At 44.7% G+C, this 27,782-nt stretch overlaps 1 long non-coding RNA gene across 2 annotated transcripts in view; it reads right to left on the reverse strand.

Annotated features, from left to right (window-relative positions):
- Positions 1-27,309, reverse strand: part of LOC146798520 (uncharacterized) — an 83,548-nt gene extending 56,239 nt beyond the window's left edge. For both annotated transcript variants that reach the window (XR_014969175.1, XR_014969174.1), the window contains exons 1-2: positions 27,234-27,309; positions 13,410-13,472 (exon numbers count right to left, since the gene is read on the reverse strand). This is a non-coding gene — a long non-coding RNA (uncharacterized LOC146798520). The remainder of the gene's footprint in view (positions 1-13,409; positions 13,473-27,233) is intronic.
- Between the last annotated feature and the right edge of the window lie 473 nt (positions 27,310-27,782).

Consider the following 27,782-nt stretch of genomic DNA (forward strand, 5'->3'; position numbering starts at 1 on the left):
CTACGACTCTCAGCTGGGCTGATGATGTAGGTAAAAGGTCAGAGATGGCAGGGAACTCGGGTCTCGTCGAGCTGGGCAGTCTTGATCCGTGGGAGAGACGTACAGCAAACCGCAAGCGCTTAGGTGGTGCCTGCTGGTGCAGGGTGGCTACTCCTTAGCCACAAGGGAGAGTCTTCAGAAAAGTCAAGCGTTCCTTTCGTGGAAAGTAGTTCAAGATTCAGAATTATCCAATTTGGGAAGGGGACTCGCTCCTACCTTTATTCTAAGAAAAGGGGCTGGCCCATGACTAGGTCCTACCTATGGGTGGGGCCAGGAGGGGGGTGGTTACACCCCTATCCTTTGTCGGGCTTCGCCCCAGCTCAGGGGCAGGGTTGCCCCCGAAACTGGTTTGAGCCGGGCTATGCACAGTGAGCACCGGGGTGCCACTTGCAGTCACCTTCCTTTCAGCCCTGCCTACCTGGGATACACAAACCCTGTCTGGGATGGTGCTAACACCGCCCTCGACAGGAAACCCTTTGTCCAAGCTCCCCTCGCTGGAAGGTCTCCCAGCAGCAGGAGGTCAGACTTGTGTCTGGTGGCAGCATCCATTTTGTGATGCTGAGGCTTGAGTCAACTTCTAACCGGGGTTCAAGGTTACTTCCATGTCGTGCCCTTCTAAAAGGGGGGAATGCTAACCCCGTCGCCAGGACTGGCGAGGGGTTCGTATTCCAATTCGTATGACACCTTACTCGACATGTGTATGTGATGCGATGCCAAAGTTAGCAAATAACCGCAAAAAGGATTATAATGCATGTTAAAGTAGTTGGCCCACGTCACCATGGAACGGCTATTAGGACTTGGTTCCGCAAGCCGTCGACGGGCTCAGCTCGCGCCAGAGCACCGTCCCACATGATTCCCAGCACTCTGCCTTCGGGATTGATAAGGCCTGCCATAGGAGTGACTGATAGGAATCCATGTGTCCATCTTAGGTTTAGGTGTAGGAATACTACACCTACAGCAACGGGTGATTACACCACCTTGCCCCAGCTGTCGTGCAGCCAGTTGTGTCAGATTTAGGCGGCCATCCAGGGGTGGCATAATACATGCTGCAGCCCCTGGTAGGCCCTGGGTACACCGATGCCCTGGATACCTGTGGTATGCTGAGACAGGGACTGACAAGGCGGCCCAGTTCCAATTAGTGGATGCACCTAATGTACATGTGTGTTCATTTCGAGAGAGAACAGCTAGGCTGTGGGTCTGATTGGCAGGCCCACAGCCAGGGAAAGTCGTAAACCAATGAAGCAAAAGCAAAAAATCTGGGTGATCATAGGATTGCAGACCCTACTCTCCTACACACAACACACAATGCAGACTGGAATGCCTTTGGTTACATACGCGCAGCATGTGCATTAACTGGCTAGGCTTCCCTTCCAACCCTAGTCATGGGGCATTGCATTGACAACGAAAAGCATGTTTTTCTTTTCCTTATCATTTGAGACGCATACAATGCCCGGGTTGTGCCACACAGAATGTGTTGAGATAATGCAAGCACTGGTGCATGCATAACAAAATACGAATTGTCCGGTTTGCAAAACGTACATTCCTATTGTAAGCATTGCCGCCTTTCAGTATATCATTACGTTGGGCATGTGGGGTGAGGGTTTGGGGTAAACATTTGAGTGGCTGCCTTATATGTACAGGTTCGTTTACTGTATTTGTAGAAATATTATTGTTTGGGTCCTTCTATATAAGTTATACAGTCTACCCCCCATATCTGTAAGTGCTTTGCGCCTCATGCCGGTACTGTTCTACGTATTTCTTTCTCTCTACAAAGCTGCAGGTGCGCTCAGTGCAGGCAGCTGTGCTGTGTCTGGGGCTGTGCTCTGGGGAAGGGGACATGATCATTTGACCAACAACATCAAAGTGCATGCTTGAATCGTGGCTACGTGTTTTCTGAGGTTCTGCATATCATTCATATCCGCATTTGTTGGTGCAGGTAAGAATTCAAAGATTTGCAGTGGTGCTGTGTGCTATCTCTATGAGCGCCTTGTCGTGTTTATTTAGGGAGTACGTTCTGTGTTGAAATGTGACCGGCTTAGTGTATGTGTGAGAAACGCGAGGGATGCATTGCTCACTGTCAGCGGGACCTGTTGGACGTGCCTTCACAGCAGCTGTCACTTGGGCAGAAAAGTGAATTCCTCTGTTTGCTTTCATAGAATCCCAGCTTTGCTTTCCAGCGAAGATTATCTGACCCCCTCCGGCTCCCGTCCAGTCCACGCGCAGCTGGAGGAAGTGCACCTGCTGGGAAGGCTCAGTTCATGCCTGTATTCATCTTCATGGTAGCCACAAAAGGCACTGCAGAAACCAATGCTTTCCATCCTCACGTTAAAGTTGGAGGGCACAGTATATCTGCTTTCCTCCTGAAAACAGTGTTTCATAACTGACAAGTGATATCCTAATACACACCATGCCTTTTCGCTCAATCTTTCTAGCAGTCATTAGTTCCATTGTTTCAGAAGGACATTTTTTCCGCCCAACCCTAAGATTAGTGACCCGTTTCTTTGCTGCGATCACTTTATGCGAACACTTTATTTCTTTGTGTAGGTGCAAGCTGAAAAACATCCATGCGACTCAGCTGCCTGACTTACTGCCTGTCTGATAAAGTACGAACAGAGAAGCACAAGTCCCGAAAGGGAATAAAGAAGCGGGCATTTAATATGTTATCATTTTGTAGTGTTAACATTATTTCCTATCTTGGCTCGCTTACCAAAATAATAATGACTAGTGATTCAGCTATGTTAAATGGTATGACGTGGCTTGTCTCTTTTTAGCCCTCTGTGAATTTGCACTAGTTTCATTTGATAATTCACTGCTGTTAATTCTTCTGTTTGTCTTCTACCTTTTTTACATGGCCGTACAAGTTACAGGTTTTCTCTTCTGTTGTACAATTTTAGATATTTTTGTTTGTATTATTCTTCAGTCGAGATTCGTCATCTTAACTCGTGTTTAGCTCCTCATTGTCAGCTAGTTTTCATATCAATGTATTTTTCAAAACACTTTTTCTTTTTCATGCAGTAGATTCAGAGAAGCTGCCTTTTAAGAAATTTCTATTTCCTTGAAGAGGCAGGTTTTCACTTTTTCCTTGGGCACTGCCAGGTGGGAAGGATCCTGAGTTCTGGGCAGAAAGCAACCCAGGGCTGTTCTTCACACCTTCTGGTTTGCTTGAAAATGCACCATTCGCCTCACCAATTTCAAATGTCACCAGTCGCCACTGCCCTCTTTTCTGCTTTATCTCTGTATTCAACATCTCCCTAAATTGGATGCTCATTTCAATTTGACCTATTTATTATTAAGCTGTCATTTGGTTTACTGGTCATTAGCCTATTCTTGTTCAACCTCATCATTAATTTTTGTTTCACTGATCACAAAGGGTAGTGATGCTCACACATTGTCATACTTAATCTTGAGTAGTGACGTACTATTCACCTTTGTTCTACATCTTTCATGTTGATAGTATAAAGTACGTGTTTTATTATAAAAATTGTAATAAGTAACAGCTTACCAACACTCAGGAACGCGGGAAGTCTTATCTTCAACCGCCAGTTCAAATGTTGTACAACCCTGGTGCACTAATACAACCTGAATTTAAATCAAATGGGGATGCTCTCATTCTCAATTTAATAAAAATCAATTGATCAAGACTTCAGTCTTACACACAGATATGCCCACAATCCAAGTGTTCTTACCTCACATAACACTTTTGTAGAACCAATGCCTCTTAGGCATACCAACAGCACAATCAGATCCAAAAATGCGTTATCTTTTTCTTTTTCATTCTGTCAAAAAAGGGGATGATCCCATCAACCTAATGTCCCTTATGAGCATTGTGATGCAAGACAAAGTCAAACAAAACTGGTACAACAACCATTTGCTCACCTTTCTTTGGATTCCCCCAATTGGGCAGTCAATAAGATTTATTTATGTGTTCCAACAAGAGTCCTCTTTCCGTCAAGCAACAAATTCTATTGGCCCTTGCCGCGTGTTTCTTTGGCCATGGAAGCGTGTAGTGCCTCCTTAAATCGGTAAAGATAACCCAATTATTAAATGTCCACAAATTAGATCCTAATGCCACAATATGCCCCCAATTCTTACAGCGTTTTAGGCCCGTTAAACTGCTAATTCCTGTTGTAAATCCTGCTGTAATAATGCGCCGGTGCACGCACATTCCGAGCCCATATTCTGTGTTTTACACTCAGGTACACGCAAAGCACCAAGACCCCACGTAGCCCCACACTCTATCGTGCCTGGCTATCACGTCATACACCCCACGACAACGTGTTGACGTTCTACAGAAAAAAGGGGGCCCCACCTGTTTAACCACCATACAATTATTTGCGGGAGACCCATCACAAGTTTTCAATCTCATTTGCACAGTCTTGGTGAAAAGCCATTAAAACTACACAAGCGCACCCACTAACAGCGGTCTACTTTAACTCTCTACACGACAACCAAAGCAACATTACCGTTCGCCCACCTCTCTTCTATTAACCAGCATCGGTCACATGCCGCAAAATGCAGAAAACCCACTCATAAATCTTAAAGAACACAAGCTCAGCTCTTCTGCATCCCGTGTACCCCGTTTCCGTAACTGGTCCTTGTTAGTATCCGCCGTCCATAGTATCCCGCATCTCATGGAGCCCATAGCTCTCTGCTCCTTAAAAAATGCCTCCCTTCGACATGATTGGTGCCACGTCATCAAGTGCAATGAAGGGAGGACTAAGTAAACATTCTAGTGTGGCAGCCATCTTTGAATCGGTCTTTCAAACATCTATCGTCTGACTAATTCAATGTCTCATGTTAATATCTCTTTTAAAGAAATGTATTTCTCCACTTTGTCATTCCATGGATCTTTGATCTCTTTTGTTTATCAAGCGGAGCTCATAACTCTCTGCATCTTACAAACACTTCCAATTGATGTGATAGGTACGACGTCATCAAGTGCTTTCAAGGGAGGACAAGATAAGCGCTCTAACGAGGCGGCCATCTTTGAATCAGTCTTTCAAACCGCGTTCACCAGACTAAATCAAAATCATTTTTTTTTTTTTATATTTCTTATCAATATCTCTATTATGAAACCTCATTTGGTCATCCCGTAGCTCATTAATCTACATTGTCAAGTTGAAAACACAAATGCACGATCATATTTCTATTTCTTACAATCGATAATAGGGTAGTCCTAGATGATATTTCTCTTTATTGCAGTAGGTCATCGGGTCATCATGGGTCCCACCAGAAGTCTTTTTTTCATTCAACCACCAATACATCAGAGAAGGAAGCCTTCCTGTCATAAGCACTAACCATTTTGTAGTCTATTGTGGTTTCTAATGGCAATCAAACCAAAAAAATGCACTAAGCATGCATTCAAATGCCCCCTAAGATGACAGACAAATCAGTTGCCTTCCCACTTCAAGGCAATTATTCTAGAACAACAATTTCATTCTTTTACCAAGAGCACACAAGGTGACAGTTAAAAAGCCTGTCCCTACGCAATAGTTAAAGAAGAATTTTATCAGATCCCATATCATACTTTAAAGGAAGTGATGACACTCATTTTCTGCATTCAATCCCAACTCCACCGTACGTAAACGTGAAATCCATCTAGATTCCATTCCTCTCAGATCCAGCTCCCTGTTACCCCCCCCTTGGATTTACCTTTGCTACATCTATTCCATGAAACTTGAAAGGCAAGTCATTCTTCCTGACGCAATCATGGGTTGATAATGAGTAGGAGGAGTCCTTGTTTTTAATTGCTCTTCAATGTTCCACAATCCTGTATCTCAATTCCCTAGTGTTACTGCCAATGTATGCTTTACCACATGCGCAGATGATCGCATATTCAACAAAGGCGGTACGACAATTTATAAAACTGTTTATCGTGTACTCTTTCTTGGTGTTAAACCTGAACTGAGTGGTTTTGTTTAAGCCAAGCTGGCACCTGCTACAGTGTTTGGAGGTGTAAAAGCCTCTAGGTTTAGGTGGCAGCCACGTCAGCGTATCAGTTTATTTCTTCCCTTGCGTATAGCTTGGACTAACTATATCTTTGATGTTTCGTCCTTTTTTATAAGTAATTCTAGGCCTCTTGCTCACAAATGCCCCCAGACCAGGCATGCCCTCCAACAGACTCCAATGTTTGTTTAGAATACCCCATATCTGGTTCCTCGATGAGTTGTATGTGTTTATGAGGGCAAGAGGCTTCTCTTGTTTATCCCTAGGTTTCGTCTTCAGGAGATCCCTCCTGCCAATGTTTCCGACATTTTTTCTCGCATCATTCAGTATCTTACCATCATAACCCCATGAGGACAGCCTACTTGTGAGGCTGTTAAGATTTTTCCCACATCCACTTTCCTCACTGCAGTTTCTTTTTACTCGCAGCATCTCTCCAAAGGGGATTACTTTAATCGTGCATGTGGGATGCGCGCTATCTGCTTTTAAAATACTATTGCAGGCAGTCGGCTTCCGAAAGAGAGTACTCTGGATTTTGTTATCTTTTATATACAATTTAACATACAGGAAAGATATCCACATGCTGTTGGAGTTCATGGTAAATTTGACATTCAGTTTGCTGTTATTCAGATACCCAAAGTATTCCTCCATCTGGACTGAAGTTCCTGCCCAAATTAGAATGATGTCATCTATAAAGCGCCCTAAAAATGGATATACCGTGTACACCTGGAGGCACCTCGTGCCCTGGCATGCCTCTTCTCAAACCAACCCATAAAAAGGTTGGCGTAAGAAGGGGCAAACCTAGACCCCATGGCTGAACCCTGCAACTGTTGATACCAATCTCCTTCATACAGTAAGTAGTTATTAGAGAGTATGATGTCAGCAAGCTCTTTTAACATTTCTGAGTCCTCATGCAAACTTGCATTTCTCGTGGATAAGAATGAGTCTAAGGCCATCAAACCAAGGTCTTTTTTTATACACATATATAAGCTCGCAACATCTAGTGTGATGAACATCATATCTTCATCCCACACCATATACTTGAGTAGCTTTATAGCTTAGCCAATAATGGCTGTTCAACAAGACTGTGTAAATTGAACACTTGTAACGTTGCTTTGGTTGTTGTGTAGAGAGTTAAAGTAGAGCACTGTTAGTGGGTGCGCTTGTGTACTTTTAATAGCTTTTCAACAAGACTTTTCAAATGAGATTGAAAACTTGTGAAGGGTCTCCCGCAAATAATTGTATGGTTAAACAGGTGGGGCCCCCTTTTTTCTGTAGAACGTCAACACATTGTCGTGGGGTGTATGATGTGATAGCCGGGCATGATTGAGTGTGGGGCTATGTGGAATCTTGGTGCTTTGCGTGCCCCTGAGCGTAAAACACGGAATATGGGCTGGGAATGTGCGCGCACCGGCGCATTATTACAGCATGATTTACTGCATGTACTTGGTCTGACCATTCCTTAATCGCCTGTTGGGTCCCTCTGGATATCTCCTCAACTCAATCTTTATTGGAATGGAGGAGAGTGCGAAGCTGGCATAAGATCCAGACGGGAAATCTCGTAGATACTCTACAGAGATTACCTGCACGCACTCCGGAGGGAGGCCACACCAACATTGATATAGTCAGCCAATCCCTTAGTAATACCCTCCAATCAGCTATTGACCAATTAGCTCCGGAACGCAGGGAAAGAATAAAATCCAAACACAAGGGGGCCCCTTGGTTCAACGAAGCTTTGCGGGAAAGTAAACAGAGCCTGCGTAAGGCTGAGAGGCAGTGGAGGAAAGCCTATAATCCCACTGACTTAACCGTCTACAAAGCCTCACTAACCCTATATAAAAAATCTATTACTATTAGGAAAGCTGAATATTACGAGGCTCGGATAAAAGATGCTCCTAATAAACAGAAGGAAACTTTCAAGATCCTAAACGAGCTCAGCAAAAAGGTCAACGCCAAATCATCATTAATACCCTTTGCCGTCAACACCTTACAGACTTTCTTTCTCCAGAAGGTGACAGACATTCTTCGCGACATTGACAAAACTCCCATCACCCTGAGCTCCCAGGAGCTGGCTCTACCTTCGTCCTCATCAGACCAATCCCTCACAAATTTCCCCCTTTTGAACCTAGAATCATTGGAAACACTGATAAAGAAAACTAAATCAGGCTCACCGACCGATCCATGTCCACCAAGGATCTTCTGGATGGCTCTCCCAGCTTTGGATTGTCAGATTCTTACTCTCCTAAACGACTCCCTGGCCACCGGCCAGGTACCCTCCAACCTGAAGGAGGTTAGAGTTATCGCCCTATTAAAAAAGCCAGGAGCAGACAAGGCTGAGCTGAAAAATTATAGACCCATTTCTCAGCTCCCCTTCCTGGCGAAGGCCATGGAGCAACATGTCTTGAAAACGATCTCTGGCTTTCTAGAAGAACTTGAGCTGCTCCATCCATGCCAGGCCGGCTTTAGAGCCCACCATAGTACGGAGCTAGTTATGTTATCTGTACTTGACGATCTTAGATTAAAGGCCGATAACAAAGAGCCGAGCGCCCGGATACTTTCAGATCTCTCTGCGGCGTTCGACACGGTCAGTCATTCAACACTACTGACTCGACTGTTGGACCTGGGTTTTCGGGTGCCTGTCTACAACTGGTTAAAATCTTTTCTATCTGGACGTTCGCAGAGGGTCCAAATTGGTGATCATATATCGGAAAGGGGCAACATCCTTTGCGGGGGGGTCCCTCAGGGCTCCGCATTATTACCACTTCTCTTTAACATATACTTGCAGCCCTTGGTGACTGCATTGACCAACATGGAATGCAGAGTCTTCAACTATGCAGACAATACCCAGCTTATTCTGAGGATCGACAACTCGGCCCGTGCTCAAGAGACGGTCCAAAACATCTTAAGGTTTACCACTAATTGGATGACTGTAAACTCCTTGAAAATTAACCCAGAAAAAACAGAAGTTCTTGTCATTCCAGTAAAAAACAACCCCTGGAGTGGCCTGTTCTGGCCCAAAGAACTTGGGGCCCCGCCAAGCCCATCACCAGTTGTGAAAAGTCTGGGAATTAAGATCGACTCAGAACTCTCCATGAGTCACCAAGTCCATTCGGTGGTGAGCATATGTACTGGCGTGCTGAGACAACTGAGGAAACTGGTTCCCCTGCTCTCAGTTTCATCTATGAAGTTCATTGTATCGGCTACTATCCTTTCGTGCCTCGATTACGGGAACGCGCTCTACTTAGGACTTCCCCGGAAACTTATGAATACACTTCAGGTAGTACAGAACGACGCTGCTAGGCTGATCCTCAGGTTACCCAGGAGGACTCATGCCTCACACCTGCTACGTAAGCTGCACTGGTTGCCCGTCAGACAGCGTTCAAAATTTAAAGGATTGTGTATTGCTCACAAAGCCATCTATGGTCACGCCCCTGGCTACATAAGGGAACGTCTAATCAAATATGTGCCAGGGCGAGCGCTTCGTTCTGCAGAAGCTTTTCAGCTGGCCTGCCCTCGGAGTAACCTTGTCTCCATGGGTGGACGAGCTATCTCAGTCCCCCTGCCACAACTTTGGAACCAGCTGCCGGACACTTTACGGAAGGAATCTGGTCTGTTTCCCTTCCGGAAGCAGTTAAAAACTCTGCTATTTAGGGATACATCTTAATTTACCTCTTATTGCCATGACTGTCCTCCTCGGCCTGAATGCTACCTCTCCTCTGTCAAGCGCTAAGAGACCTGTTGGTATATATGCGCTATATAAAAAACAAATACAAATACAAATACAAATGGAATGTACAGGAATTAGCAGTTTAATGGGCCTAACGTGCTGTAAGAATTGGGGGAATATTGTGGCATTAGGATCTAATTTGTGGACATTTAATACTTGGGTTATCTTTACCGATTTTAGGAGGCACTACACGCTTCCATGGTAGACGAAACACGCGGCAAGGGCCGATAGTATTTGTTGCTTGATGGAAAGAGGACTCTTGTTGGAACACATAAATACATCTTATTGACTGCCCAATTGGGGGATTACAAAGAAAGGTGAGGAAATCGTTGTTGCACCAATTTTGTTTGAATTTGTCTTGCATCACAATACTCATAAGGGACATAAGGTACTTATTATAATTCTTAAAATAAGAAGGTGCTAGAAAAACATGAGCCAGGTACTTTATACTATCAAGATGAAACATATAGAACCAAGGTGAATAGTACTGCACTACTCAAGATTAAGTATGACAATGTGAGAGCATCACTACCCTTTGTGATCAGTGAAACAAAAATTAATGCTGAGGGTGAACTAGAATAGGCTAATGACCAGTAAACCAAATGACAGCTAAATAATGAATAGGTCAAATTGAAATGAGCATCAAATTTAGGGCAATGTTGAATACAGAAATAAAGCAGAAAAGAGGGTTCATGACATGCAGCAATATTGGGAGTAAAGGTTCACTCAGCCAGCAATTGTGTATGTGCGGAAAAAGGTTGTAAGAATTAAGTTGTATGTACAACTCGTGTTTTAAAATTATTGGAGTAATGTATATTCGTATATTGACTGGAAAGGATTAAGTTTGTTACTAATGTGTTTATGTTATAAAGGAATATATTTTTATGTATATATTTTTGGGAAAAGCATGTGTTTGTAAATTGATGAAATATAAAGAATAAAATTGGATAATAACCCTTATTATTTAAGTATTTGTCGTTTGTCAGTGGCGTTTTTGTCTGATTGTTTTTCTAATGTGTTGTCTGTTTGTATATTTTATGTTTAACAGCCCTGAAGAAGTCCTATGCATAGGGATGAAACGCGTAGGCTGTTTTCATCTTGGATTTGTCATCCAGTTTTTATCTCAATGCTTGAATAATTCTTGAATAAAGCTGATGAAAAACAATCGGAATTGTGAAAATAATCTGTGTGTCATATGACTAATAGAATTCTTTTACTGTCATTTGCTCTAGTGCAAATAGTGTACAAAACTCTGTGATTTACAAAACATCCTTTGGACTCTTTCATGTAAGGTTTTATTGTGCTCCTCAAAGCTGTGAATTTGTTATATAGATTTGGGGTTTTTTCAGTTGGCCCAAAAGAGTGAGCACATTTGATTACATCTGGGACTAACGGAGTGCAGGTAGAATTTAGGCCATAACCGTTATCTTGTTGTGAAAATGTCTGCTACTCTGATCAGTCTTTGGGAGCAGTGTTTCAAAGATGCAGCGCCACAGATTTTATATATTAAAGATCATGTATATGTCACTAATATGGGGCCTGACCAAGTCTTTGGCAGTATTATGACATTGATTGCTTACCGGGGTAGGCTACTTGAGAAGAGCCCCACTTCGGTATCTCAGTTTCCAATGCGGGAGGTTCATCCTATATATCACCCTGTAATACCAGAGCTAACAGATCAGAATGGTATTGTCTCTAGACCAGGTATGGCGGCTCGTTTCCAAGAACAATGGGTTCATACTCCATGGAAAAGGAGTGACGTTTTGTCTCTTAAGACTCAGTTACCTGATCCTAGGAAAAATCGTACTGCTTATTATAAAGAATTGACTGAAGCTGCCTCTTCAACAGTAATGACACTTGCAGATATGGAAATGTTCTTTGGTTTATTGGTTCCGGTTGATCTCTGGAGGCAAGTGCACGCACAAGATCATGTTGCTAAATTGGGTGGTACGTGGGACCAAATTAAAGTATGGGATCGGGAAAGAAAGCCAGGTGATAAGCCTCAGGCAGAGATCCTGCCTTTGCCAGGCCGTATCATTATGTATATGCATTCTCTTATTCCCCTGAGTAAGTTTCATTGGAACAAGTTATCGGCTTGTCGACAAAAGAGGGATGATAGTGTATCTGATTTTTTCACTCGGTTTGAAGATATGTTTCTGGATTATAGTGGACGGGATTTGTCGATTGAATGAGGTGTTCAGTTGTTTGTTAATAGATTTGTTTCTAATTTGCTTCCACGCACTAGTAAGCAGCCAAATGCTAAGACCCTGGGTCCGAATCAGTGTTTGTTTTGTAAAGAGGAGGAACATTGGCAAAGCTAGTGTCCTGTGCTTTTGCATAAGGGGGCGGTCCCTAGTGGATGAGGTTCTTGTGGAAGGGGTCGTGGAACAGGCGGGGCAGGCAGGGCTCAGAAAGCTGCAGCCTTGCAGAGTCGTTCTGATAATAATTACTTTGATGACCTTGGGATGGACAGTACTACTGCGATGATTATGATGTGGCTGAAGTGACAGGAATGTCTTACAGCTAGGACAGCCAGAGACAGAGAGGGGGACCAGTTCCGATACCTGAAAATCAGTGTGGTCCTTTTGTAACAGCAGAATTGCAAGGTTCAACTGAGGAATTTTTGGTGGACACAGGTGCGACGAAAAGTTCTGTTTCTTGAAATATGGTCCCTGGGGTGGCTCTGTCCGGCCATAATAATATTTTGGTAGGTTTTTCTGGTGTACCGGTTGTAAGCAAGAACAAAAAGGAATCTGCGGGTCTAATCGAGCATGAACAAGCTAAGGTGTACAAACAGTATTGGTTTCTAAGTATCTCCAGGATCCAAGAGGATTCCTTTATAGAGGATGGAATCCCATCACCCACCGAAGTGGCATGCTTCATCATCTGGGACCTCCTCTTGGTTGCAAAAACTAGTGCAACCAAGGACTACAACCGGAGCTCAGGGATGTTTTTAGGTAGTCAAATCTAGGATCTACTAAATCCACTAGAAGCGAAGCAAAAATAGATGTTTTATAGGGTGATGGATGCAGTACGTGTAGTGACGGAGTGAGAGGTGATTTAACCCCTTCTGTGCCCATGACGAGATAGTCTCGTCATGGAGCGCGGTTGCGCTGTGCCCATGACGAGACTATCTCGTCATGGAACCCGCCCGCTAATACAATGCCCGGCACAGGAGGGGGAAAGGGCGGGGCACTCAAGGGGTTAAAATTGGCTACCAGGAAGAAAAACAACTTTATTATGATCTATCCTGGTGTCAAAACTAAAAACAGTGCGTATGCAGCTTAAACAAATAACTACATTAGTCCGAAATAAAGGTCTACATGTTTCAGCCGTTACGATTAATTATGATCTCGGCCTTCCTTAGGACCTAGGTGATAGATCGCTACTGCAATGAAGATAGTGAAAATTAAACACAAAGTATATAGATATCCGATTTATGTGGTTGAAAATGATACAGCATACATTGTCCTATGTCTACGTGGTTAAGTGTTATGTCACAGGACTTTGGACGAAACCTATAAGAAAAACAAAGAACACACACTTATATCTTGTATGTAACACAGTAAAATCAAACTTGAAAACCAATACTGTGAGAAGAGTACTCCGCGATGACAACCTCTTTCCATCGCTAAATACCTTAAAGTGTATCTCATACCTGTTTGTATTGTTTACATATAATACAACAATTTATGCTTACCCATTGTTTTACGGGTGCACTTCTCACCACACCTGGCCACAGGTCAGGCCATGAGGCACCGCTCTAATTAAAAGATAAAATATAGAGGCCATATTCAAATTGCATCAAACAGTCTGTCAATATGGCTATCTAACATGTATCAACAATTCACAAAATCATGACTCAACGTATGGCAAAGTCCTTGCTACAATGATGGCACCCTAGTGAATCTTCTTTTCTCCTTATTTAAAAATATGTGAAGAACGGAACCAATGTATTTCTCCTATATAATAACAAGAAGAAAATACAGGCCGTGATATTGCTAGTACCAACAAACCGTCTATTTTTAGGTGCGCCACATAAAGGACTTCTTTCTTAAAAAATTATTTCATCAGGATTCACGCCAGGCACTTCGTTATTTACAACACGATTGAAATGGCTGAGATACGCGTGTGCGCCTTTCTAAACATTGGCTGTGAGACTGAGGGGCTCAGCAGTCAATACGTCTCTCAACCCATTAATCACAGTAACTTCTGGGGCTTATATTCGGAGCGCTTTGTAATTGCATGCGTATGCGATTGAGATGGAGTTTTACGAATAGATCGTGTCACGTGTGCATCGGTCAAAGTTACATTGAATTAAAGCACTTATGTTACTCAGAATGCCAAATGCAGGCAGTTTGTTTCTAAAATACAAGGAAAGAAGAAGCGCATGCACATCTACTCATCTGCGGATGTAGGGAGAAATGTCTATTCATTTAGAAATGTCATGGACTATGAACTACAAAACAGGTGCAGGCTTGGAATTGTAGTTCTTTGTAACGTGCATCAACGAGCGTCGACTATGAACTGCAAAATGGGCATTAGCTTACTGGAAATTTTAATATGTTGTGGATAGTGAAAGACAATTTTAAAAAAAATCACTCTTGTAAGTTTAAACCTGCACATAGGTGTGCAGAGATAGGGAGAAATGTCTATTCATTTTGTAACAGAGGTCTATAAATTATGATTAACATTGATATGTGGCAGTGTTCTTTACATACATGTATACTTATCTAAGCGGAACCCTAAAAGTGTATGATAGATATTTAGGCAGGAAGATTAGCAAGTATATAGTTGCTCAGAAATGATTTGGAATGCAAGTTCTAAATCAGAGTGTAATATAAATCGAAACAGATATTTCACCGGAGTTCAATAGTTGTGATTAAAAACCAGGTCCTCAGTCTATGGTATTAAGATCAGTAACAAATCTTACAATGAGGTCCATGGTATATCATCGTTAAGTCCCTGAGTATCACTTTTAAGTTTAAAAATCCATTTTTGTTCTTTCACAAAAAGAAATTTTGAAATATCTGTCACATGGGAAGGAATGAGTGGTTACTCTAGAACCGTCCATTTCATTTCTGCTGCACGATGTTTCTGTGTCACAAAATGTTCGGTAAGTCTGGTGGCTTGCTTTTTACACCTGATGGTGCTTTTATGTTCATTTATCCTTATTTTGAGCTTACGTGTGGACATACCCACATAGCAAAGTGAACACGGGCATGTTAACAGGTATTTGACTCTCTCAGTGTTACAATTGGTGTGTTTGCTTTGTATCCATGGTTTTGTTGTACCAATGTCTATCGATAATGAGTGTTCTGTTTGAGGACAGGCAGTGCACAAACCACACGGATAGTGCCCCTGGACCGCTGGCACATCCCACAAAGTGTTAGGTGTGGTCTGTGATTTTGTTTTGGGTCTGGTGTGGACTAGGTTGTCATGAAGGTTGGAGCTTCTTTTAAATGAAAACAGTGGTAACGGAATGTTCTCATTTCCCACATTTAGAATCTGCCAATTTTTCTTTAAACTGTTTTGTATGCTGTTTGAGAGTGTACTAAATGTGTTGACAAAGGTTAATCGTGTCATAGGTGGTTTTGATACTGGTGGTTCTAAGAGGGCTTCACAGTTATTGTTGGACGCTCTCTTAAGAGCTCTTCGGACAAGATGTTTAGGATAATGTCTGTCGTGTAATTGTTGAGATAATTGTTTAGCGTGGTATTGAAATTTTTCTTTTTCAGAACAATTCCTCCGAATACGCAGGAATTGTCATACCGGTAAATTCTCATGAAGTGACTTGGGATGGTAACTATCGCAGTTCAATAATGAATTCCTTGCCATTGGATTTTTTGTACAATTCACTTGCCAGTCCCGCATCTGATGGAAAAATCCGTTGATCTAGAAAGGAGAGACTCTCTTTGTTGTATGCAACCATGAATTTGAGATAGCTGTTCCTTGTATTCAGCCAAGAGTGAAATTCCAAGATGGTTGCAGCATCCCCTCGCCAAATGACGAAAATATCGTCAATGTATCTTTTCCATAGCACAATTCGGTCATGGAAAGGATTGTCCTTTGTCATTATTTGTTCTTCCTCAAAGAGGTGGACGTACAAGTTTGCAGGACTAGGTGCGAAAACGCTGCCCATCGATGTTCCCGACGTATGAAGGTAGATTGTCTCTTCAAATCTGAAAAAGTTCTCCTTCATGGCGATTCTGACACACTCCATTATGAAATGTACAGGAGTGATTGTGTCCATCTCTCTTTGATCTAGAAGTATCCGTATTGCATCTAGAGTCTCATCCATAGGGATGCAGGTGTACAGGGACTCTACATCAAAGGAAACAAATAAGTCTGTATTCACATCAAAATTGACTTCTGGTAACAACCTCAAAATATCCTTTGTATCTTGGAGATAGGAAGGCATCTCTTTTACAACTGGTCTCAAAAAATTATCCACAAATGTTGACAAAGGCTCCATCAAGGACCCTATTCCAGATATAATCAGGCGACCTGGTGGTGGTCTCTGGGTCTTATGGATTTTTGGTAATACGTAAAAGTATGGCATTACCGGGTGAGCAGTAACCAAAAAACTGGCTGCTTGAGGAGTGATCCACTCTTCTGATTTTGCTTCTTCAACCAGATCTGAGATTTCCTTGGTATGCCTTGGCGTGGGATCCATCTTTAGGGGACGATAGCTTCGTCTATCATTACGTTGTTTGAGGTATTCAGCCCGGTATGCTGCTGTGTCTAAAATGACAGTCGCGACGCCTTTATCCGCTGGTTTTATTGTAATTGAAGCGTCATTAGCTAAAGTTTGTACAGCTTTCTTTTCAATGGAAGGAAGGTTTGGATAAAACCTATTTCTGGTGGTGCACAAAGTCATAACATCCTGATTGACCACTTTTTCAAACGTCAAAACCTGGTCTGGTATCAGGTGTGTTGGAGGATTGAAAGTAGACCGAGGTTTTAGTCCAGTATTCTTAGATGAAGCATCCGTCAATTCATTCTGTGTTTCAGATTCTTTTGATTCAAAGAAGAAATGTAGCTGGATTTTTCAAAAAAACTGTGCAAGTTCGCATCTTGTCTGAAAAGGATCACTAGAGTAAGTGGGAACAAATCCCAAACCTCTGTTTAGCAATGACAGTTCATCTTTAGTGAGTATGCAATTGTTCACGTTTACCACTAGGTTGTTGTTTCAGAGCTGGTGCCCGCTTGTGGACCCTTCTTCGTGCTGCGTGTGTTCGATGGAGATGGCAAAGTGTTCCAATTGACCTGTGGTTGATGACCTCTTCTCCTTCCTCTTGCGCGTCCAGGACCTTGTCCTAAAAAAGATTGATTGTCAAAATATTGTGGTTGTGGTTGGAAAGGCGGCATTGTTTGTTGGAAATGTTGGTAAGGAAAACCCCATGGAGCCGGTGGCCCCCAGTGTCCTTGTTGAGGGCCTTTTGTACCTCTCTTCCATGATTGTCTAGTGTATTGACCTCTGCCTCTACTCTGCTGTACACCGTTAGTGGAGGAATCAGAGTCACTTGGCCCATCATCTGGGATGGTGATAGGATTCTGTCCTCTATAAAGGACTCCTCCTAGATCCAGGAGATACTTATAAACCAATACTGTTTGTACACTTTAGCTTGTTCAAGCTCGATTAGACCCGCAGATTCCTTTTCATTCTTACCTACAGTGTGTTTGGGGATTGAATCGGTGCAGGATTGTAAACTTTCTCATGGACCCTCTCTGTTAATTTTTGTTGTGATTGTACCAGTTGTAAGCCCCATTTTGAATCCTCTTGCATTGACCATTGGCACTTTCGCTGTGGATTCGCTATTCTTGCTGACATCTAATTGTGGTGAGAATATGATGGGTTTGAATTTATTGAAAAAGTTGCATGCAACAATTTATTATTCCCCAGCAGGTGTCTATATGACAATGGGTCCGGATGTGGTGTGCGCTAAGTGTCTGTCCAAAGATGCCTTAAGGATGGTGCCATTTTACCTCGTATCCCTTAATATAAAATACCGCAGGCAGGAGAGCGAGCCTTATTAGCCAACTCCACCAACTCCAAAGAACTTTTCAGTGTCATGCAAGAATTCACCAACCCACGCAGCGAAGCCACAGACATCACCCCATCCCAAGACCTCTGCGACAAGCTAGGAACCTATTACCACCTCAAGATCAAAAACCTCTATGACACTTCATCGACCATCCACAAGGTGCCACAAACGGCTCCCCAGAAACACCAGCCAGCCCACCATCTCCAACTGGACACCAATCACAGCCGAAAACACTGCCTCGACCATGAAAAGCATCCACTCAGGGGCCCTCGCCGACCCCTGCCCCCCTCACATCTATCACAGAGTCGCGCCACCATCTCACCCGAACTACAACGAACCATCAACACCACCTTCAAAACAGGCACCTTCCCAGACGAGTGGAAGCGTACAGAAGTCAGACCCCCGCTCAAGAAGCCCACAGCTGACCCCACAGACCTCAAGAACTATTGGCCCATCTCGCTCCTCCCCTTCGCAGCCAAAGTTGCAGAGAAAACAGTCAACAGGAAACTGACACGATTCATTGAAGAGAACGTCGTCCTCGACCCGTCCCATTCCGGATTCCGAAGCAACCAAAGCACATAGACCACCCTACTCGCCGCCACAGACGACATCCACACCCTCCTGGACCAAGCCCACTCCGCAGCCCTCATCCTACTCGACCTATCAGCGGCCTGCGACACCGTCTCCCCCCACACAATAGTTGCCAGACTACAAAATGCAGGCATATAAGGAACAACCCTGGACTGGACCCGATCATTCCTCAACGGAAGAAGCCAAAGGATCAGACTCCCACCCTCCCTCTCCGACCCCACGAAAATCACCTGTGGAGTCCCACAGGGTTCATCACTGAGCCCTACCCTCTTCAAGATCTACATGGCCCCCCTCGCAGCCATCATCTGACAACACGGCCTCAACATCGTATCCTTCGCCGATGACACCCAGCTCATCCTCTCCCTCACCGAAGACCCCACAACTGCCAAACTCAACTTCCAGAAAGGAATGCAAGACGCTGCAGTCTGGATGACCAACAGCTGCCTGAAATGCTCAACGCTGAGAAGACAGAAGTCCTCGTCCTCGGTACCACCCCTTCTGCATGGGACAGCACCTGGTGCTCGGAAGCCCACCTACCCCCTCAGACCATGCCAAGAACCTCGGTATCGTACTCGACTCATCACTCACCATGAACCGACAGGTCAACGCTGTCACCTCCAGCTGCTTCAACACCCTTCACATCCTCCGCCAGACCTTCAATTGGATCCCCCCAGAGTCAAGGAAGACAGTCACCCACGCACTCATCACCAGCAGACTGGACTATGGAAACGCACTCTATGCCGGCATCAACAAGTCAGTACTCCGCAAACTCCAGACAATACAGAACACCACCGCCAGACTCGTCCTCGGCATCCCCCGACGCAAACACATCAGCCAACACCTACGAAGTCTCCACTGGCTCCCCGTGGAGAAAAGAGTCACTTTCAAAATCCTCACTCACGCCTACAAATGCCTACACAACAATGGACCCAAATACCTCAACGACAGAATCAACTTCCACGTACCCAAAAGAAACCTCCGATCTTCCAACCTCACACTGGTCAAAGCCCCGCACATCCACAGAACCATAGCAGGCGGAAGAACCTTCTCTCACATTGCTGCCAAGACCTGGAACGAGCTACCGGCAGACATCAGATGCGCCCCCTACCTGAACACCTTCAGAAGGGGTCTCAAGACATGGCTCTTCGGCTAAACAGATCTGTGGACCCCCCCCCCCCTCAGCGCCTTGAGACCCTCATGGGTGAGTAGTGCGCTTACAATTCCCTGATTGATAGATTGCAGATCATGCAGGATTAGATTGGGAAAAGAGTGGTTGAGGAGACCACTGTTAATATTTGCAATAGCCCTCTTCCGATTCTTAAAAGGGCGCCCCCAGGTTCCTCTGATGACCATGAAGATGATTATCGTTTTGTGATCGATTTGGCGAAGTTAATAAAATAGTGATTCCCCAGTTTCAGGTGGTTCCTGACATCACCACTCTTTTGACAATGATTCCCTCTTCTGCTATATTCTTTTCTGTCATTGATTAGAAAAATGCATTCTTCAGTATTCCTATTCATCCTGATAGCAGAAATCTGTTTGGGTTCACCCTAGCTGGTAGAAGTTTTAGGTTCTGTCGCGCTCCTCAAGGCTATAAAGAGAGTCCAAGTATCTATAGTTAAGCATTGAAAGGTCGATTGGATTCCTTGTTGCTCCCCACAGGTGATGTATTGTTACAGAATGTCGATGACTTGCTCATCATTTCAGATACAGAACAAGGTTGTAGAGACAGCACACTTAAGTTGTAGTTGCATTTGGCACACCATGGACATAAAGTTTCCCTTTCTAAATTTCAGTATTATCGACAGGACGTCACCTATTTAGGTCTCCTACTGTCAAAGGAGGGTAGGAGATTGACTCCTGACCGCATCGGTGCCATTGGTAAAATGCCCATCCCACAGACTCAGAAAGATGTGCACTCTTTCATAGGTATCACTTCCTCCTGTAGGCAGTGGATACCTAACTACTCCTTACTAAGCAAACCCCTGCTTGCACTAACCACTAAAGATGTGCATGAGCCCCTGACTTGGAGGCCTGAATGTCAGCAGTCCTTTGAGCAAATAAAAACTGCGCTTTGTTCAGCTCCAGTGCTTGGTACCCCTAACTACGCCCAATCCATGAGATGACTGATTGCGCGCTTTCTGTTTTAACACAAGAGTTTGGAGAACGGCCGTATGCTTATTTCTCTGCTGTTCTTGACCCTGTTGCATGGGCCCTCCCGAGTACTCTATGTCAGGCTCTGACCGAGTAGTGCGCCTACATCATTAAGACTGAAGGTGGCAGCAGAACTACATATCCCAGGAGGCTATCGTTCTGGGAGGGATCGGAACTAATAAACCACGTACAACGCACGGAGCGTTGTACGTGATTCTTGTTGTTGGTGGAAATCGTGGATGCAGAGCGGCTGCTCTGCACATTGCTGCTCGAACCGCTACATTCCGGTGCTCTCGTTCCACGGAGCGAACAACTCTTCCTGGTCCTGTGACTGAGACCCTCAGGTGGGGTCATCTGGATTTCACCTCGTTCCGACTCGGACGGGCAGGAGCTGTCAGTATATCGTGTTTCCCTGGTCCGCGGCGGCGGCGGGGAAAAGGCTGTCTGCGTCGCTTGAGGCTCCAGAGGTGTTCTCTGATGGACAGCCCCAGCGGTTCCGAGCCCTGACTTCCGTCTGCGGCTGCGGCGGAAAGGACCGGCCGATAATGATATGGTCTCCATGTGATTATGCTCTCTCCAGGTAAAACACGGAGGAATTACTGGCTGCTTTTGCTTTTGCTGTTGATTGCCGAAGATACGGCTTGCCTGGGAGTAACGTGGTGGAGAGTGCCGGGAACAATATTGGAGGTACCACTTTTCTGTTACAGGGTGATTTTGGGACTACTGTGAAACGCGACTCTAGCCTGCATTTCCTGAGCAGGTTCTCTCGTTATTCAGTCTGGAGGCCCTGAAGGGAAGCGTGTTCCTGGAGCGCTCGTAGTACTTTGACTGTATGGACTCCCCGTCAGAGGGTTATGTTATATATCAGCTTCCTGGAGATGGCCTTTCTTTTCTTTTGTTTACAAGGGTGTGTGGTGTAGGGTATGTATGCAGACTATATGTTTTTCTATTACTATTTGCTGAAAAGGGTGATGTAGCTCTAACTGGTTGTGTTTGGTTTTCTAGATGTTTGTACATCGTTCCCAGCGGTGAGAGAGGAATCTTACTAGACAGAGGAAGTACAGCAGACAGGGAAGTTCTTGGCAGGTACGGGAGTGGTATTAGCAAGAATATATGAGTGTAGTCAGACTTGTATTTGATACTAATTGTATGTCCTTTTGTTACAGGTCTCCCTTTTCCCACGCTGCACCTACCCTAAGCTGTCCCCTTGCTTGATCGCCTCAATACTCTGGATATATTCTAGTCAGAGTTTGGGGATGTCAGGAGGTGGACCCCTTTGAGCATCGCCCAGATCCTGAGGAGGACTAGTAATCGTGTCAGAATCACGTACCCACGAAAGACTCTCCTCCCGGTCTGGGCCATTCGCAAAGATGGCGACACTAGACGATGTGTTACAGGCTTTGGCTGCGGTTCAGCAGGAATTGGTTGCGTCCCTGGCTGAAACGGCGGCTCTAAGAGAGACGGTGGATAGACAGGCTAGGAATCCTTTTGACGCCTCAGCAGGTACCCCACAGATACAGGTGACTGTTCCACCACCCATACCTTTGACCAGTCCGGAGAGGTATGCAGGCAATCCACTAAAGATTCAAACTTTTCTTACTCAAATAACTCTTCATTTTTCCGGCAAACCTTCATCGTTCCCTACTAACCTTTCTAGGGTGGCTTTTACCATCTCGTATCTGACAGGGGATGCTGCCAATTGGGCGGTTCCTTTGGTTAGAAACGATGACTCCTTGCTTACCGATTGGGTAGCATTCAGGAGAGAATTCGAGAGGGTGTTCGACCGCAGGGCCATAACACTTAGCGCAGATAGAGAATTGTTGGAACTACGCCAGGGTAAGAAGGATCTGGTTACCTACATGACGGCCTTTAACCGTTTGGCGGTCGAGACCGCCTGGCCAGAGGAGAAAAGAATGTCTCTCTACTACCAGGATTTGAGGGATGAGTTGAAGGACGTGTTGGCACAGATAGATCCGCAACCTACCACATGCACCGACTTAATCAATCTCACGTTGCGGTTGGACCATAGACTAGCGGAGAGGGGAGGGGACCGTAGAAAAGGTGAGAGGACTATGGTCGGTATGGAGCAAGAGAGTCGTTCCGCTTACTCCTCGAGGGAACCCGGTCCTGAACCAATGGACGTGGGTGCTATTAGGCCCCCATTGTCAAAGACAGAGAGAGAGAATCGCCGGGCACAAGGACTCTGTATGTACTGTGGGAAGAAGGGACACTTTGTGAGGGATTGCCCTCTGAAACCCGAGAAAAGGAATACGTTTTATGCGGGTAAGCAAGTGGCTATCACGTCCGTAGAGACCTCCGGTAAAGGAGACTCACTCAAGACGGAGCTACCAAAAATGGAATCAGCCGAGAAGGAATGGAGACTGCCGTCTTTGGCGGTCACTGAGGAAAAAAGCACTGAATCTCACATAGTGCTGTCCATGATCCTTAGGACGGGACAACAACAACACCGGGTATGTACCATGATTGATTCAGGGGCCACCAGAAACGTTATAGATTGCGGTTTGGTACAGCGACTGGGATTAACCAGGTTGCCTAACAACAAGCCAGAGAAAGTGTTAGCAGTAGACGGCACTCCTTTGAAGTCCGGCCCCATTACAGAACACACAGAGATAGTGGAATTGGTCCTCCAAGGAGATCCCCAGGATCACGTGGAGGATATTACACTAAACATAATCGAAGCCCCACAATACGAAGTTATCTTGGGTATTCCATGGTTATGGTAACATAACCCTACCATGGATTGGAGACACAAAACTATTTGTTTTAGCTCAACGGAATGCCTTGCTAAGTGCATGAAAAGTAATGTCTCACACACATCGGCCCTAGCACAGATTTATCATGTGGCCACTGCAGCGGAGAAAGAGACCGAACTACCTCCAGAATACGCCTTGTATCGGGAGGTATTCAGTGAAGCCAAGGCCGAGATACTACCCCCACATCGCGAATATGATTGTCGCATAGACCTGGTAGATGGAGCCGTGATTCCATCATGCAGAGTCTATGCATTGTCAGAACCCGACACCAAACATCTGCGTGAATACCTAGAAAAATTCAGTTCCATTGGATTCATTCGTCCTTCTCGCTCTCCAGCCGCCTCTCTGCTTTTTTTTATAGCGAAGGCCAATGGCGAGTTTAGGATGTGTATCGATTATCGCATGTTGAACAAGAACACCGTGAAAAATCGATACTCGCTTCCACTCATCCCAGTATTGCTGCACCAGGTGAGGGAGGCCAACATCTACACCAGACTTGATCTGAGAGGGGCCTATCACCTGGTGCGGATTCGCAGGGGGGATGAGTGGAAAACTGCGTTTAAATCCCGGTACGGGTTATTCGAATACTTGGTTATGCCGTTCGGGTTATGTAAATGCCCCGGCGGCTTTCCAGTATTTCCTTAACGACGTGCTCAAGGAATACATAGACTGATTCATAATAGTATACATAGATGACATCTTGGTCTTTTCAGTCTCTCCGGAACAACATGTGAGCCACGTACTCATGATCCTCAAAAGACTGCAAGAAAACAGCTTATACTGCAAGCTAAGCAAGTACGAGTTTAGCGTTACTGAGGTCGAGTTTTTGGGAGTGAATTTGAGCCCTCGGGGATTTAGTATGGCTGAGAGAAAAGTGGAGGCGGTTCAGGATTGGCCTGTTCCAAGAAGTGTGAGAGATGTGCAGTGCTTTTTGGGTTTCTCCAACTACTATCGGAGATTCATCTCTCACTTTTCTCAACTGGCCTCTCCAGTGACTAGGTTGTTGAGGAAAGGAACGCCTTTCCTGTGGACCACCGAAGCTATGGAAGCATTCACACAACTTAAAAAAGCATTCTGTACCGCTCCCATCCTGCGACACCCACAAACCGACGTTCCAGTCATAGTGGAAGCGGACGCCTCCGATATTGCGGTTGGTGCGGTGTTGTCGCAAAGAGATAAGCACACAGGACAGCTACATCCAGTGGCCTTCCTGTCCAAAAAGTTGAACACTGCTGAGACCAACTACACCGTGGCCGAAAAAGAACTATTGGCCATCAAGAAGGCCTTCCAAGAGTGGAGACACTACTTGTGGGGGGCCCAACATCCCATCACCGTGTACTCGGACCACAGGAATCTGCAGTTCATGAAGACAGCTCAACATCTCTCACAGAGACAGATGCGGTGGATGCTGTTTTTCGCAGAATATGACTTCTTGATCACCTTTCGTCCCGGATCGGACAACAAGAAAGCGGACTCCTTGTCAAGGCTAGGAGGCGATGCGCCTCAACAAGATCTTCTGGAGGCGATCGTGGATCCCGAAAAGGTCCTGTGTGTGGTTACAGTGGAGAAATTCCATGAACAGGTCACGAACAATCGGTCCCCAGATCAGTGGCAGCAATGGGCGGATCAAAACCCTCATAGAGTCCTCAAACATGGTGTTCCTTTGCACGATAACAAGCTGTACCTGCCTACCCACGATCTCCTTTTGAAGGCTTTCAACTGGTGTCATGACGCAGTGTTGGCAGGTCATCCGGGACACAAGAAAACGTTCCAATCCAACCCAGCGTCATTTCTGGTGGGAAGGAATGGCTAAAGACCTAGAACAATGGGTGTCGCAATGTGAGACGTGTGTGCGTGCAAAAGGGGAACAAAGTAAAGGCAAGGGAAGATTGATGCCGTTGCCCACACCATCACAACCGTGGCAAACGATCAGTCTGGATTTCGTCCTAGACTTACCAAAGGACCAGGGGTACAACGCTATACTGGTTGTTATAGATAGTCTTACTAAGATGGGTCACTTTATTCCATGCAAGAACCTTCCCACGGCGGGACAGACAGCTCAGATGCTTTTAGCTCATGTGGTTCGATTACACGGACTTCCTAGGGTCATTGTATCCGATAGAGAACCCCAGTTCGTTGCCTGCTTCTGGTGTATGTGGTGTAAGGCCCTTCATGTGGAAGCCGCTCTGTCCACCAGCTTCCATCCGCGAACCGATGGACAAACAGAGCGGTTGAATCAAACCCTAAAACAGTTCTTGCGATGTTATTCTGAGGAAGCCACTGAATCTTGGGTCTCCTTGTTGTGGTTGGCCGAACTATCCTATAGCAATACTTAGCACAGCTCTATCAAGGAAACACGGTTCAGAGCGAACATGAAGCCACTACGCTGCCTCTGGTTATTCCAAGGGAAGTGCAGAACCATCCGACGGTGATGGCACAAGTTGGATCTCTCCTGAGAATACACAAACGGATACAAGCAAACCTGGTTCAAGCCAAAAGACTCTACAAGAAATGGGCCGATCATCATAGACAAGAAGGGCCTACGTATCAGGTGGGAGATCGGGTATGGCTATCCACGAAGAACAAAAAACAGTAGGAAATCTTGGGGTCAGTGAACAAACTATTACAAAAATATGTATACATATACTATTCCAATTATATCAACCTCTCAGATCTAGACCAATGACTATACCTCACAGCATAAAACTGTGGGCATATCCCTTTAAAGGACGAATTCCCTCACTCACCGTAGGTGACATGCTTCATCATTTGGGAATCTCCTCCCAGAGGAAAACCTAGTTCCTCCGGGGGCTACAGCTTCCTCTCTACGAGGAAGGAGCTCAGGGATGTTTTTTTCAAATATAGGTGGAGTTAACTAAATCCACAAATGATGAGCTACGTAAATGTGAGGAAGGACGCAGCGCAAAGTATAAATAAATGTGCAGAAAGTGCAATTAAAACTAGTTAGAGAGTGTAAATCATATACTTTATTCTAATACATTCTCTACCAGAATTAAAAAACAGTGCACCAGCAGGATAGATTTAAACTGCTTTGGTGAAGTAGAAAATAATGGTCGACATGTTTCAGCCTAAAGCCCCATCGTGGGCAGAGCTTTCATCAGGACCTTTAATGGTGCTGCTGCATAAATGTGTAAGTGATATAAACAAAAAAGGATATACGAACAGGAACTTGAATCAGTCTGTCTGTTCTTCTAAAAAACATTACCTGCAGAGGAGGAAATGGACAAAGCACAGCATAATATACAATTCATCTGTGATTCTGTTGTCAAATGCCAAAAGTCTAAATACTGGGAATTCTAATACAAAGTGAAAACAAGGCTTACCCGCAGTCAGCTGGGTAAACATTTCACCTCAACCTGGCAACAGCTCAGGATGGGGCACCTCTCTAGAAAAAACGATGTGAAAACCATAATTGGATCTAACTGCATGAAGGTACCGGAAAAACATTGTTCCTATTATGGACCTAATGTAGTATGTAGTGTAAAAAAGGGGAACCACAAATGCAAGAGTAAAAGCACAGTAAATTAAATGAATAGCTTGACGTTTCCATACGTAAGCAATAAACAACAATGAATGATCAATGTACGTGAATAATGGCTCGAGATGGTTATTAATCTCAAGACCAAGCGACGCAGTCATGAGGTTCCTAAACCTCAAAAGAGCCACTCAAAGTAATTGTATATAGTGGCCACATGCACCACATCAATAAAAGATTGATGCTATTTCGCCAGTAGCTTAAAAACACCCTAAATCCTCAGCGCACGTGTATGGGAAATAAGAACTCAAAAAGGTCTTGCCCAACAAATAGCAAAAGAACCTTATTGTAAACTACCAGACAAACTAGGAGCCAAAAACCCCATCACTAGTTAGAAACGTCTGAATGGAAGAATCTTATCAACGTCTGGACAGGCAGAAAATTGCAGCAAGGACACTCACCTCTCCGTCGGTACTCCGGGCTTGAAATGAGCCTGTAACCGGAGGTGAGTGCCTCGCGAGATTTTGTGAGTAATTACCAGAAAAGATCTCGCTAAATGAGATCTGGTGTGTTGTATTCAAGACCGTAGTTCTAGCGCGCATGTGCAAGAGCGGTGACACTTCTAAATCGCGCATGCGTCAGGGCAGAAAAACGGCGAGTTTAATGTTGCGCATGCGTGTAAGAAAAGTGCGTTCACATTTTATGCGGCGGAAGCAAAATAGCGTTAAGTGGCTGTACCAAACGGGCCATCATGTCCACCGACCCACACGGAAGATGGAAAAAAAGGGCACCCCAAGTTATTATGTGAAATAGTGTGACCAGAATCGTGCACACACCGCAATACTGGTGCACATGAGCACAGCACAGGTATATCAGTTCTAACAGAAGAAGAAGAAGACTACTGGAAAAAATGGGAAGGGACTCAACAAAAAAAATAGGAATAGGTAGAGCCCCAGTAGTTTATCCATACTGATAAATAGAACCAACAGGGATCTCGATCCAGGTCATAG

This window comes from Triturus cristatus, chromosome 9 (assembly GCF_964204655.1).
Source record: "Triturus cristatus chromosome 9, aTriCri1.1, whole genome shotgun sequence".
In the NCBI taxonomy this organism is placed as follows: domain Eukaryota; kingdom Metazoa; phylum Chordata; class Amphibia; order Caudata; family Salamandridae; genus Triturus; species Triturus cristatus.